The sequence below is a fragment of the Salmo salar genome, unplaced genomic scaffold (assembly GCF_905237065.1).
Source record: "Salmo salar unplaced genomic scaffold, Ssal_v3.1, whole genome shotgun sequence".
Taxonomy (NCBI): Eukaryota; Metazoa; Chordata; class Actinopteri; order Salmoniformes; family Salmonidae; genus Salmo; species Salmo salar.
In genome coordinates, this window is record NW_025547602.1 from 172,501 (window position 1) to 180,938 (window position 8,438).

Below are 8,438 nucleotides of genomic sequence, written 5' to 3' on the forward strand. Positions count from 1 at the left end.
TCAGTACTACTGCAGTTGCTAAATAATTCCAATAGATGGCAGCATAAGACCACAAATTACATTTCAGAAGATTAGATTTGTTTTCTCCGTGGATACACCACCACTCCCCCTCACAGGAAAACTCCTGTGAGCTTCTTTCTGTCCCTTTCCACACTGCTAACGCAAGAGGAAGGACTGAAAAAGCATTTAACAGATTACTGTGAAGTAATATAATGATGATTCATGTTTATTATTACCTGTTTTTATGCTCATGTTTTGAAATTATACTTCATTAATATAACGATTATCAATAAGTCTGAACATTAATTCAGTCACCTCTAGTTGAGAAAAACGTATTTTCCAGGTACATTCATTGTCAAATTCATCAACCACCATCGAGCCACTCTGTCTTCTCTCTCTAGTAGTCAACTCAGCCCCGGTAAAAAGCTGGTGTCGTCGCTCTGCCTTCTCTCTCTAGTAGTCAACTCAGCCCCGCTAAAAAGCTGGTGTCGTCGCTCTGCCTTCTCTCTCTAGTAGTCAACTCAGCCCCGGTAAAAAGCTGGTGTCGTCGCTCTGCCTTCTCTCTCTAGTAGTCAACTCAGCCCCGGTAAAAAGCTGGTGTCGTCGCTCTGCCTTCTCTCTCTAGTAGTCAACTCAGCCCCGGTAAAAAGCTGGTGTCGTCGCTCTGCCTTCTCTCTCTAGTAGTCAACTCAGTCCCAGTAAAAAGCTGGTGTCGTCGCTCTGCCTTCTCTCTCTAGTAGTCAACTCAGCCCCGGTAAAAAGCTGGTGTCGTCGCTCTGCCTTCTCTCTCTAGTAGTCAACTCAGCCCCAGTAAAAAGCTGGTGTCGTCACTCTTTCTTCTCTCTCTAGTAGTCAACTCAGCCCCGGTAAAAAGCTGGTGTCGTCGCTCTGCCTTCTCTCTCTAGTAGTCAACTCAGCCCCGGTAAAAAGCTGGTGTCGTCGCTCTGCCTTCTCCAGGGGCATGTTGAGGTAAATTTACTAACCGGGAGGGTTGAATGATGTAATTTATTGGTGGGCTGGAAGACGCACTCTTGTCTTTTCTATTCTGAGGTTGTTTACTCGCAATATCAGATATTAAGATGACTTTTTATAATAAATGTATACTGAGGTTCAATACCTGCTCTAGTCACTATTAATTTGCTCTCCTAAAAGCAACACAGCCCTAAAACGAGATATATAGCTAACTAAAGTTATGTTAATGAGTGACCATTTTAGAAAATCATGGGACATATAGTCTGGGGTTGCATGCTATTTTATGTCAATCATATTGCTGCTTGTAGCCTATAACTGATGCTTCATGGTCTTATGCTGCGATCTATTGGAAATATTTACCAATTAAAAGTTATTAATGCACATTCAGACGTTGGTGAGGCAGCTGAGAATAAAAAATAAAAAAAGGAATGTGTCCAGCCTACTTGAGGCGCCCCGAAAAAAATATTCAAAAGATTGGTCCTTGGATACAGAGGGGTTAAACACTAAAGTTACCATCCATCTAGTGAAGAGAGGAGAACCGGACAGAGGTAGCCAGCATCCGTCAACGAGAGAGGGAGGATAGGATAACTAGGATGCTGCTGGTAGAGTAGCTAGCTAGCTTACCCAGCTGTACCGACAAGCTAGGATAACTAGGATGCTGCTGGTAGAGATGCTAGCTAGCTTACCTAGCTGTACCAACTAGCTTGGATAACTAGGATGCTGCTGGTAGAGTAGCTAGCTAACTTACCCAGCTGTACCGACTAGCTAGGATAACTAGGATGCTGCTGGTAGGGTAGCTAGCTAGCTAGCTTACCCAGCTGTACCGACTAGCTTGGATAACTAGGATGCTGCTGGTAGAGATGCTAGCTAGCTTACCTAGCTGTACCAACTAGCTTGGATAACTAGGATGCTGCTGGTAGAGTAGCTAGCTAGCTTACCCAGCTGTACCGACTAGCTAGGATAACTAGGATGCTGCTGGTAGAGTATCTAGCTAGCTTACCTAGCTGTACCGACTAGCTAGGATAACTAGGATGCTGCTGGTAGAGTAGCTAGCTAGCTTACCTAGCTGTACCGACTAGCTAGGATAACTAGGATGCTGCTGGTAGAGTAGCTAGCTAGCTTACCTAGCTTTACCGACTAGCTTGGCTCGCTAGCAGGACGTTCGTCTGTCGTTTGTCTCGATGATGATGACGAATCCGGTGAACCACAAAATGAAACAAGGATAGAGAGTGAAAAGGATCTGGCTACACTCATACTGTCCCTGACCGTAAAGCAAAAAGCTAATTGAACAATAAAGTTTGGCGTTTCAACACTGTAACAAACTCCATCGTTATTCCCCAAAATTTACCTTAGTCCACTCTGCGCGTAACCGGACAATATTCTTGGTGCCACACAGGACGTGGACTCGGACAGTTCCAGAACGCGGACATGAGCAGTGCAACACAATCAACTAAGCCCAGTCTTTACAGTGGGTTACATTAGTAATATTCATTTTTTATTATTATGTTAAACAAACGTTCCACTTTTTTTATAACAATATTTTGAGATCTAGGCCCATATCCACAAAGCGTCTCAGAGTAGAGAAGTGGTCGTATAAGTGCTGAGAATAAAGACATTTGACACTTCCGGGAATAAATTAAAGCTATGCATGAAATCTCTAGTCCCACCTAGTCAGCAGATATTTAGGACACCTCGTGAGCTGTCCTAAGTAGTTTCTGAGTTAACAGCAGGTGTCTTGATAATACTATAGAACAATGCAGTGAGTCAGTGGTTCCTGAGCCACATGTAAATGCTTTGTAGTAGTTAAAATAATGTTTTGATATTTGATATGATCAATCCATAAATAATATATGTCCTGTGCTTTTGGCAATGATTTATGTATAATACTTATGTATAACAAGTGATACCATGTATGTCTCCAAAGCATTTTGTCTTCATTTTGGCAGATTAATTTATGCTAATTTCCCAAGATTAACTCAGGTTTTCGCCCAGTGGCTAAGGAGTTGGAGCTGTGGCAGGAGTTGGACCTGTGGCTGAAAGGTGGCTGGTTTGAATCCCGGGCCGGGCGCTGGAAAAAACAGGAGGAATTGATCTGACCACTGGAGGCCTGCTACATCCTCAAAACATTCACCTTTCATTGATCAGAACTCTAGAGGTTCTTCTTCACTGAACCCCAAAATATATATCACTTTTAGTGGTTCCATATATTAAGGAAGTGAGAGAAGCCTTTTTGGTTCTATAAGGAACCTTCTTTTCTGAGTGTAAAATTAACACGTTTTTCTTTTGATTATTTAATTATCCACATCATGTTATTTCAAGTTCTCCCTTGGGAGCACAACATCACATTGTTAAAAAAATTATCCTAAATTTGGCATGGCTATAAATTGGGCAATTGAAGACATCTAGGGCGTAATCTGTGTTCGATGAAAATGAACATTGTATGCAACGTTGCAGGCAACATTATTGGCAAGGGACTTGATGCCTACTATGCCAAAGCTATTTAGAGTTGTTAAACGGGTGTGAAGAGTGTGTTGATATAACGGGAATATTGTCAAAATTCTTCTTGTAACAACGATCAGAATTGGTAAAGAAAATATGCATTCCATTATATTAGGCAATAATTAAGAGTAGGCAAAGTGGTCGTGTCATGTGAAAATTCTATCAAATGTGTTACATTGCAACGAGTACAGTCAGGGTGCCGTGGAGCCCCTGCAGTACCTCCACAGACCCCGGATTGAGAACCCCTGCAGTACCTCCACAGACCCCGGATTGAGAACCCCTGATTTAGCAGATGCTCTTATCCAGAGAGATTTACAGTAACTGCATTCATCTTAAGATAGCTATTTATTTTGGAAATAAAGTTAATAAATTCTTCATAAAATTGTCATCTTACCTCTTAGCTTTGGTGTCATGTCCCCCAGAGAGATGCATTTTAGAGGCAGGGCCCCCCTCCTCTCTCTCCCCAGAGAGACTCATTTTAGAGCACTGACCCCTAAACAGAGATCCAACATGTTGATTGTGGTCAACACAGGGACAACTAAACAGAGATCCAGCATGTTGGTTGTGGTTAACACAGTGACAACTAAACAGAGATCCAGCATGTTGGTTGTGGTTAACACAGTGACAACTAAACAGAGATCCAGCATGTTGGTTGTGGTCAACACAGTGACAACTAAACAGAGATCCAGCATGTTGGTTGTGGTTAACACAGTGACAACTAAACAGAGATCCAGCATGTTGGTTGTGGTTAACACAGTAACAACTAAACAGAGATCCAGCATGTTGGTTGTGGTTAACACAGTGACAACTAAACAGAGATCCAACATGTTGGTTGTGGTTAACACAGTGACAACTAAACAGAGATCCAGCATGTTGGTTGTGGTTAACACAGTAACAACTAAACAGAGATCCAGCATGTTGGTTGTGGTTAACACAGTGACAACTAAACAGAGATCCAGCATGTTGGTTGTGGTTAACACAGTGACAACTAAACAGAGATCCAGCATGTTGGTTGTGGTTAACACAGTGACTAATTCTTGAATGTCAATTGTTCTCATTCATTCATTATCTCTTTGAGAAATATATTTTTAACAACTTTCTCTTTTACTTCTCTACATTCATGAAGAAAATGATGTACTTTTTACTCCATACATTTTCCCTGACACCCAAAAGTACTCGTTACATGTTGAATGCTTAGCAGGACAGAAAACGGTCCAATTTGAACACTTATCAAGAGAACATCCCTACTGCCTCTGATCTGGAGGACTCACTAAACAGAGAACATCCCTGGTCATCCCTACTGCCTCTGATCTGGAGGACTCACTAAACAGAGAACATCCCTGGTCATTACTGCCTCTGACCTGGAGGACTCACTAAACTCAAATGCTTCATTTTTAAATGATGTCTGAGTGTTGGAGTGTGACCCTGGCTATCCGTAAATTAAAATAACAAGAAAATTGTGCCGTCTGGTTTGCTTAATAAAATGAATTTTAAATGATCACTACTTTACTTTTACTTTTGATGCTTAAGTATATTTTAGCAATTACATTTACTTTTGATACTTAATTATATTTTAAACCAAATACTTTTAGACTTCTACTGAAGAAGTATTTTACTGGGTGACTTTCACTTTTAATTGAGTCATTTTCTATTAAGGTATCTTTACTTTTACTCAAGTATGAGAATTGAGTACTTTTTCCACCACTGTTCTAATATTCTAGAGACATATGAGCCACAGTGTCAACAGACATTTTGTAACTGCGCAGGCTACAAAGTTACTTTCAATTTCATATAAGGAAATAAAGCAACGGTCACTGGGTGAATTCGTTTTGCATTGCCCGGCTCCCCGGGTGCGCAGAGTTTACGCATTTTAGACCATTCCATTGTTCCTTAAAATAAAACTCCACTCACCTGTAGCACCGGGCCATGCAAAACGAACTTCCCACTGTCGCAGGGCACTGAGACACAGAGTTCTAAACCCAGAGGCATTTACAACAGTAACCAGAGGTAACAGTCAGTTGCATGCGACAGCAGCAAATCATGACATTGTACCGAATCTTGCTTCAGTTTTTTATTATAGTCCTTCTTATGTTATTTTGCTAAACATATAATTTACTCGTAACCAAGTTTAGCTGTGTTTTTTTCCTCCAAAATATGAATTACTGTAGGACTTTAATAATTGTAAACAGGCCTACAAACCCAAAAGGTTTTAATGATGCCTTAAATCTATCTTCAAATATATATTTGATGATTAGTTGAATCCGGTGTGTAAGTGCTGGTAAGAACAAAAGGAATGAGAAACCCTGAGATAAACATAAAACCATATAATGTAAAAGCTCCTCCACCATCTTTACCAGACGTTTAACTGATAACATGTAGACCTACTGATTAGTTTCCACTTTGAAAACGGCTGTCTGTCAGCAACTCAGCTCAAGTAGCAGTTCTACTAACTAGTAATATCTCATTCCTAGTATTCATTCTCTTACTCTGTCCATTAGAATAGATTATTGTTCAGAAATACTTACTTTATTTTTCAATAATCTCCATGTAGTGTTTTCTGCTCTGTCGTCTCAAAATGGATCCTGAACAAAAGAACAACTTTACTTTCTGTTTCAATCAGCCGTCTCCCCACCCTGAAAATAAAGTGTTTTATTGGTATCATCCACTAGATGGCAGTAAACACCTGCTGTAACTACACTTTACAACTATGTGTTCGGTTTCATACAGGCAGTGTCCCAGAGTTAGATTGCTGATCTAGGATCAGGTCCCCCCCTCTCCATGTAATCTGATTCATTATGATTTAGCATCAGTTCCCTCCTCTCCATGTAATCTGATTCATTATGATCTAGGATCAGGTCCCCCCCTCTCCATGTAATCTGATTCATTATGATCTAGGATCAGGTCCCCCCTCTCCATGTAATCTGATTCATTATGATATAGGATCAGGTCCCCCTCTCCATGTAATCTGATTCATTATGATGTAGGATCAGGTCCCCTCCTCTCCATGTAATCTGATTATTTATGATGTAGGATCAGGTCCCTCCTCTCCATGTAATCTGATTCATTATGATCTAGGATCAGGTCCCCCCTCTCCATGTAATCTGATTCATTATGATATAGGATCAGGTCCCCCCTCTCCATGTAATCTGATTCATTATAATCTAGGATCAGGTCCCCCCCTCTCCATGTAATCTGATTCATTTTGATCTAGGATCAGGTCCCCCTTCTCCATGTAATCTGATTCATTATAATCTAGGATCAGGTCCCCCTCTCCATGTAATCTGATTCATTATAATCTAGGATCAGGTCCCCCTCTCCATGTAATCTGATTCATTATAATCTAGGATCAGGTCCCCCTCTCCATGTAATCTGATTCATTATAATCTAGGGTCAGGTCCCCCCTCTCCATGTAATCTGATTCATTATGATCTAGGATCAGGTCCCCCCTCTCCATGTAATCTGATTCATTATGATATAGGATCAGGTCCCCCCTCTCCATGTAATCTGATTCATTATGATCTAGGATCAGGTCCCCCCTCTCCATGTAATCTGATTCATTATGATTCATCATTATGCTTTGTTTGGCTACTTGTTGTCCATTGTCTGAAGACGCCTATTGTGGTGAAATGTCAGGAACACATTTTTTTAAATGTACTTTTAATCGTTTTAGAAACTTTTAAAAGAACCACATGGATTCTAACTGGGGATTCAGCTAAAACGTGTATTTTTTGGACCAGATAAATTGATACCAACAGTGGACAATTCCCAGCAAAAGCCTGGGGCTACAACTGTCAAGAGGAGAACAGGGGAGTATTCCCCTTGGAGAACCCAGAGTGCAACACTGAAGAAAAACATACTGGAGAATAACAACAATCTCAATCTGAAGCTCTAAAGAAAAAATAGGAATTGTATGAATCAGGAACACCATTCTTCCTCCTGTCCACCTATTGTCCCTGTATGAATCAGGACCACCATTCTTCCGCCTGTCCACCTATTGTCCCTGTATGAATCAGGACCACCATTCTTCCTCCTGTCCACCTATTGTCCCTGTATGAATCAGGACCACCATTCTTCCTCCTATCCACCTATTGTCCCTGTATGAATCAGGACCACCATTCTTCCTCCTGTCCACCTATTGTCCCTGAATGAATCAGGACCACCATTCTTCCTCCTTTCCACCTATTGTCCCTGTATGAATCAGGACCACCATTCTTCCTCCTGTCCACCTATTGTCCCTGTATGAATCAGGACCACCATTCTTCCTCCTGTCCACCTATTGTCCCTGTATGAATCAGGACCACCATTCTTCCTCCTGTCCACCTATTGTCCCTGTATGAATCAGGAACACCATTCTTCCTCCTGTCCACCTATTGTCCCTGTATGAATCAGGACCACCATTCTTCCGCCTGTCCACCTATTGTCCCTGTATGAATCAGGACCACCATTCTTCCTCCTGTCCACCTATTGTCCCTGTATGAATCAGGACCACCATTCTTCCTCCTGTCCACCTATTGTCCCTGTATGAATCAGGACCACCATTCTTCCTCCTGTCCACCTATTGTCCCTGTATGAATTAGGACCACCATTCTTCCTATTGTCCCTGTATGAATATTAGTTGGCATCTAATTGAAGAACATACTGCTTTATAGATCCCAGCCTGACAAACAATTGTCTGGACCTTACTTTGAGCACTTGCACTGGGCCTCCATTGAGTCTCCATGTGTCAAGCAGTACAGAGAAACCCCCTCTAGATGACAGCAGAGGCTCTTGGATCTACCCTGTCTATCCACCAGTTTAGTGACCTTGTTCCATCAATATGTCCATACTACTTCACAACCCATTTGAGGTCTTGACCAGCAATGTCCCATTGGGCTCAACCAAGCCGAGAGTGAGGTTCTAGAAAGAGGACTGACTTTCATACCAACTCCTAAACAGGTGGACTGACTTTCATACCAACTCCTAAACAG

At 41.6% G+C, this 8,438-nt stretch overlaps 1 long non-coding RNA gene across 1 annotated transcript; it reads right to left on the minus strand.

Moving 5' to 3' along the window:
- Positions 1 to 1,870: 1,870 nt before the first annotated feature.
- On the minus strand, positions 1,871 to 6,233 carry LOC123732089 (uncharacterized). Its single transcript, XR_006762961.1, has 3 exons — positions 5,997 to 6,233; positions 3,866 to 3,964; positions 1,871 to 3,040 (listed from the first exon to the last, which is right to left on the minus strand). It is a non-coding gene; the product is annotated as an uncharacterized lncRNA (long non-coding RNA).
- Positions 6,234 to 8,438: the final 2,205 nt, after the last annotated feature.